This window comes from Nannospalax galili, unplaced genomic scaffold (genome assembly GCF_000622305.1).
Source record: "Nannospalax galili isolate Female #2095 unplaced genomic scaffold, S.galili_v1.0 scaffold728, whole genome shotgun sequence".
Lineage (NCBI taxonomy): Eukaryota > Metazoa > Chordata > Mammalia > Rodentia > Spalacidae > Nannospalax > Nannospalax galili.
In genome coordinates, this window is record NW_008358642.1 from 255,249 (window position 1) to 262,276 (window position 7,028).

At 36.2% G+C, this 7,028-nt stretch overlaps 1 non-coding gene across 1 annotated transcript; it reads right to left on the minus strand.

Moving 5' to 3' along the window:
* Positions 1-1,088: 1,088 nt before the first annotated feature.
* On the minus strand, positions 1,089-1,192 carry LOC115068248. The gene has a single exon (XR_003847611.1). It is a non-coding gene; the product is annotated as a U6 spliceosomal RNA (small nuclear RNA).
* Positions 1,193-7,028: the final 5,836 nt, after the last annotated feature.

Sequence of the window (7,028 nt, forward strand, 5' to 3'; positions counted from 1 at the left end):
CAGGCCTATTAAATACACAAATTGTTTTCCATATGTCCTATATAGTCCCGTTACTTTCTCTTTGCTGTGATACTTTCTATTAATCGTATTTCCGGTTCACAAATCCTCTGAGGAAATAAACCTTCTGTTAAATCTATCTGTGAAATTTTAAAATGTTATTAAATTTTAAATCACTTCAGTTTAAATTTAAGCATGAATTAATTGTAATTCCTGGCAATATTCTCCATTTTAAATGTATTAATTACTTTTTTTTTATTTTTTATTACTTTTTTTCAAATTGTTTAAAAATATTTTATTTATTTTTATTTAATAACCCCATGATTAGAAGAAGCATTTCATTAGAGCTCTAACATATTCAGTAAAAATTTCCAGATCAAGGATACATCTCTTTCAAAAGTGGCTATAGCCAGGCATGGTGGCACATGCCTTTAGTCCCAACACTTTGGAAGCAGAGGCAGGCAGATCTCTGTGAGTCCAAGGCCAGTCTGGTCTACATAGTGAGTTCCAGGACAGCTGGGGCTACAGGGAGACCCTGTCTCAAAAAGACCAAGAAAAAAAAGTGGCTGTAAATTTTTAGGTTCACAGTTTAATTAATATCATTATGCAATATTGAACTTAGTATAAACCCTCTAAGACATGAAATTGAATGAGTTTTTAACTTTTAAAGTCTCCATTTCATTTTAAAACATAATGTTTCCTACCTTTTTAATGCTTGTTAGTAGCATTAAACACTTAGATGTTTGCACATGTCTTTAATCTCTATGTATCTGATTATTACTAGTCACAGGTGGTTACACCCAGATCCTTGCCACCTGAGTATGGATATAAAGTCATCAGGTATATTTCACTGGTAATCTTTATCACCTCTACAAATTAACATGAAGTAAATTTTTTGCTTCCTCCTCAAATATGTCTTTTCACTTTGTTGATTTTTATTTGTGGGTATATCATACAGAACATCCAAATCTTTTTTTTTTTTTTTTCTGAAATGAGTGTCTTTATTGCTTGTACCATACAAATACAAGGAGTAAGGAAAGGCCAGTGGGGTTGGGAGAGAACTGTCAGATAATCATGCACACATAAAAAGGAAAAATATGCAACACTGCAAGAATTTAAGTGTCATCCTTGTGCAGGGACCATGCTAATCTCTGTATCATTTCAATTTTAGTATATGTGCTGCTGAAGCGAGCACCATCCCATACAATCTTATTCATCTACATACGTGCTTCCCAAATGCCACCCTCCCATAGCCTCCCCCCTACTGAAGCCCATAAACTTTGTCATGTCACTGTCCACTGTGTTGTCAGTGCCCCAGCCATTCCCCAGTGCTTATCCATCTGCTGAATCTAGTCAGCCTGTCTAGAGATCCTTGTTTTAGGAAAATCAGCTGTTCCTCATCTATCAGCAATCAGTTGTCAACATTCTTTTTAGATAAGATTTGTGTCTGCTGTTCATTTTCCCAGTTCACTGCTGGGTTACTGTCTAGAAGTCTTTTGGGCCACCCTGGCCAATAACTCAAAGGAAGGCATCTCCTGTCTGGCATTGTTTCTTGTTATGTAATCTTTAGCTATACATATGGACTCTTAAAAATATACTGACCTCATTAATCTTTGATTATGCTTTCCTTTAGGGTGTTTAAGACTCTACAATTGGCCCATATAAGCCAATTTATTTTTACTCTTAAGGTCGTTTGAGGATCTGTTCCTCAGAGGTAACATGGGCTTGGGAAGAGCCCCTGGCTCCATTCTTTTACCAGTTCCATCTATGTGAAGATAAATCAAAGGTCCTGCTTCACCATGGCTGGCTTCACTTGGAAGCATGAAGGAAATGTTTCCTCTGTGTTGACTCTTCAGTTGGTAGACTGGACACTGGTTCAAGTCCACCTGGTGGGGTCTTCACAGCCTCCTTGATCAAGAGGACAGGTGACTTACCACAGTTACAGGACATTTAAAAGATGCTCATAGTCCCCTGGAACTTAGTTGACCTAGGAGGGCAAGGAGCAAAAGCTGGCCTTTATGTCCCTCTGACCAAATTAGCATAAGCTGCATAGTATGGTTGTTAAACATCCAAGAAGGTTAGTTCCACCAGTCTGATACTTTAAATTACCGTGTACCATGTAGATAAAGCTTGGGAAAAGACCAAACCCTCTCAGATAAACCTTGCCTAGACATATATTCTTTGATCTGGTTGAATGTATAATTTGTCAGTAGGTTGTTGGAGTAATATGGTTCCCTCTGTTTTTTTAATACTAGCTAGGCATTACTTATCTCTCACATTGTTTAACCTTCCACCGTGGTTTCCCCACTTAAGGTGACCCCATTTTTCCCTTAATAATACCCTTCTCCTATGGTCCCACCTCTCTTGAGCTCCTTCTTTCCCTTTATACCCTAGGTTCCTTGTATAATCTTCCCTCCAGCCTCCCCTTAAAATAACCCTATTTTTATCCAAATCTCCCTTATTAACACCTGTTTCCTACTGTTCTTCTCTTTCAGATTCTTTATTTTTCTTTACATCCCTGGTTCCTTTTCATTATGCTGGTTTGTGTAGTTATGTCTTAATATATAATCACTTATCAGCATTTGGTGCTAGGATCCATATATGAGGGAAAACATATGTTGTTGTTTTTTTCTTTCCTGAGTCTGTGTTACTTAATATAAGTTTCTAGTTCCATTCATTTACCTTCAAATTTCATGATTTCACCTTTCTCTACGGCTGAGTAAGACTCCATTGTATAAATGAACCACATTTTCATTATCCAATCGTCAGTTGAGGGATACTTAGATTGCTTCCATCTCTTAGCTATTGTGAAAAGAACAGCAACAAACATTGTTGTACAAGTGTCTCTGCAGTAGGATGAGTTCTTTGAGTATATGCCAAGTAGTGGTATAACCAGGTCAAATGGTAGGTTCATTTGTAGTTTTTTAAGAGTTCTCCACGCTGTTTTCCATAGAGGTTACACAAGTATTCAGTCCCATCAGCAGTGGATAAGCGTTCCCCTTTCTCCACATCCTCGCCAGTATTTAATACCATTTGTTCTCTTAATCCTAGCCAGTCTGATTGGCATAAGGTGATACCTTAGGGTGGTTTTAATTTGCATTTCCCTAATTATTAATGATGTTGAACACTTTTTGAGATGTTTCTGAGCCATCTCTATTCATTAGAGAACTCCCTGTTTAGCTCTTTAACCCAGTTTTTAATTGTGTCATTTTGTTTCTTGTTTTTTTTTTTGAGTTTGTTATATAGTCTGGATGTTAAACCTCTGTCAAACATGTCACTGTCACTGGTGAAGATTTTCTCCCATTCTGTGGGTTTTCTCTTCACTTCCTTGGTTGCTTCTTTTGATGTACAGAAGCTTTTTAGTTTCATGAGGTCCCGTTTATTGATTCTTGACCTTGTTTCCTGGGCAGTTGATGTCCAGTTTAGAAAGTCCTTTCCTACACCTATATCTTGTAGGTTATTGCAAATTTTTCTTCTAACAGTTTCAGAGTTTCAGGCTTCACATTGAGGTCTTTGCACCATTTGGAGTTGACTTTTTTGCAAGGAGAAAGATGGGGGTTTAGTTTCATTCTTCTACAGGTGGAGATCCAGTTTTACCAGCACCATTTGCTGACCATGCTATCTTTCCTCCAGGCAATGTTCTTGGCCCCTTTGTCAAAAATCAGGTGTCTGAAATTGTGTGTACTCATATTTAGGTCTTCAGTTTTGATTCATTGATCTATGGGTCTATTTTTGTGCCAGTATCATGCTGTTTTTAGGACTATAGCTTTATAATGTAGTTTAATATCTGGTATAGTAATTCCCCCAGCAATACTATTAGTGCTCAGGTTAGCTTTGGCTATCTGAGGTCTTTCGTGCTTCCATATGAATCTTAGGATGTTTTTTCAAATTCTGTGAGGAATGTCATGGGGATTTGATTGACATTGTATTGAATCTATAAATGGTTTTGGTAGGATGGTCATTTTCAAAATATTAATTCTTCTAATCTATGAACATGGGATGTCCTTCAATCTTCTGATGTCTTCCTCAATCTCTCTCTTTAAAGATTTAAAACTTTCACTGTGGAGGTCTTTAAAGTCTTTGGTCAGGTTTATTCTGATATATTTATTTATTTATTTATTTATTTATTTATATTTATCATTTTTTGTAGCTATTGTGAAAAGGAATGTTTCTATGTACTCCTTCTCTGATTGCTTGTTATTGGCATATAGAAAGGCTATAGAATTTTGTAGGTTAATTTTGTAACTTGCCACTTTACTGAATGTGTTAATAATTTCTAGGAGTTTGCACGTGGAATTTTGTTCACAATAAACATGCACTGGCACATGGACCTCTGCATTCCCTGTGTCCTGATTTCTATCTGTCGGGGTCCCCAAGCCCACCAGGCTTGGTATGTGGTCACTGCATCGTGACAAAGCGCTATATTGAAAAGGAGTGGGGATAGTGGACAGCCTTGTCTGGTTCATGATTCCAGTGGGAATGATTCTGGTTTTTCTCCATTTAGAATGATGTTAGCTGTGCTTGTTATATATGGCTTTAAGTATGTTGAGGTATGTACCCACCAGTCCAATTTCCTCTAGGACTTTGAACATAAATGCATGTTGAATTTTGTCAAAGGCCTTCTCTACATCTTTTAAGATGACCATGTGGTTATTTTCTTTGAGCCCATTTATAAGATTTATGACATTTATTGACTTATGTATATTGAACCATCTCTGCACCTCTGGAATAAAGCCCACTTGATCATGGTGGATGATCTTTTTGATGTGTGTCTGTATGTGGTTTGTAAGTGTTTTGTTGAGAATTTTTGCATCTATGTTCATTAATGATATGGTCTATAGTTTTCTTTTTTGGATGTATCTTTACCTGGCTTTGGTATTAGAGTGACAGTGGCTTCATAGAAGGAATTTGGAAGTTCTCCCTCCCTTTCTATCATTTTAAATAAGTTGAGCAATATTGGATGTAAATCTTCTTTAAATGTCTGGTGGAATTCAGCTGTAAACACATCTGGTCTAGGACTTTTTTTAATTGGGAGGTTTTTTATTACTGTTTCAATGTCCTTTTGTGTTATGGTTCTGTTTAAGCGGTTAATCTCTTTTTGATTTACTTTTGGTGTTTCCTATGCTTTTAGATACCCTTACATTTCTTTTAGGTTTTCAAATTTAGTAGCAAATAGGATTTTAAAGTATACCCTTATAGTATTCTGGATCTTTTTGGTGTCTGTTGTGATGTTTCCCCTTTCATCTCTAATTTTGTTGAAATGAAGGTGCTCTTTCTTTCTTTTGGTTAACTGGGCTAGCGGTCTGTAAATCTTGTTTATCTTTTCAAAGAACCAGCTGTTGGATTCATTGATTCGATTTTTTATTATTTCTTCTTGTCTGCTGGGTTTGGATTTCATTTGTTGCTGTTTTTCAAGTGTCTTGAGGTGAAATGTTAAGTCATTTATTTGTGTTCTTTCCAATTTTTTAATATAGGCACTTAGAGCTATAAACTTCCCTCTAAGGACTACTTTCAATGTATCCCAGAGGTTCTGTTCTGTTGTACTGTCCTTTTCATTTACATTCAGGAATACTTTTATTTCTTTCCTAATTTCTCCTTTGACCCATTCATCATTCAGGACTGTCTTGTTAAATCTCCATGTGTTCATGTGGTTATTAGGATTTCTTCTGGTGTTGATTTTAAGCTTTAGTGCATTGTGGTCTTATAGAATGCATGGAATTATTGTGCCCCAGTATATGGTTGATTTTAGAGAAGGTTCCATGGGGCACTGAATAGAAGCTATATTCTTTGGTGCTTGGGTGGAATATTTTGTAGTTGTCTGTTACATCCATTTCATATATGGTATTTGTTAATTCAAGTGTCTTTCTGTTAATTCTCTGTCCTGTTGACCTATCTAATGGTGACAGTAGGGTATTGAAGTCCCCACTATTGACTTGGGATTAATCTGGGTCTTAATGTCCTGAAGTACTGTTTTTATGAAGTTGGGTGCACCAGAGTTTTGTGACTATATGTTCATGATTGTAATATCTTCTTGGTTTATTGCTCCTTTGTTCAGAATGAAGTGGTGCTCTTTATCTCTTCTGATTGGTTTTAGTTTAAAATCTATTTTATCAGACATTAGAATTGCAGTGCTCACTTTTTGCTTAGTACCATTTGCTTGGTATATTTTTTCCATCCTTTCACCTTAAGATAGTGTCTGTCCTTGAAAGTAAGATGAGTTTCTTGCAGAGAACAAAATGTTTCTTGATCCATTCTACTAGTCTTTATCTTTTGACTGGGCAGTTCAGTTAATTGATATTTAAAGTTATTTAAGAAAGATGTGCACTGAATCCTGTCATTTTTATTTCTGTTCACATTCCTGATATAGCTGTGCATTTCCACTGTTATACCTTCATTGAATTTATTTCCCTAACCCCTTAGTATAGTTGTTCCTTTCTTCAGCTCTTTGTATTGCTTCAAGAACTCTCTGAAGGGATGGTTCTGTGTACATTAATTCTTTCATCCTATTTTTGTCATGGAAGATTTTTCTTTCCCCTTCAACTATGGTAGACATTTTGCCTGAGTAAAGTAATCTGGGTTGGCATCTGTGGTCATTTAGAACTTGGAATACTTTAGTCCAGACTATTCTGGCTTTCAGAGTTTGTGCTGAAAAGTCAGCTGTAATCTTGATGGGTTTTCCTTTACATGTGACTTGTTTTTCTTTTGCGTCTTTCAGTATTGTATCTTTGTTCTGAATGTTTAATGTTGTTACTATGATGTGCCATGGAGAGTATCTTCTCTGGTCCTATTTGGTGTTTTGTATGGTTCTTGTATTTGTATGGGCATGTCTTTAATTTTGGGAAATTTTCTTCCAGAGTCCTGTTGAAGATCTGTTCCATACCATTATCTTGAGATTCTTCTCCTTCTCTGTATGCCTATGATGCATAAATTTGTCCTTTCATGGTATCCCACATTTCCTACATATTCCACTCTTGTGTTTTAAAAAAATTTTTTCATAATCTTTGCTTGAGCGGTCTAGTTCGTCTTATCTT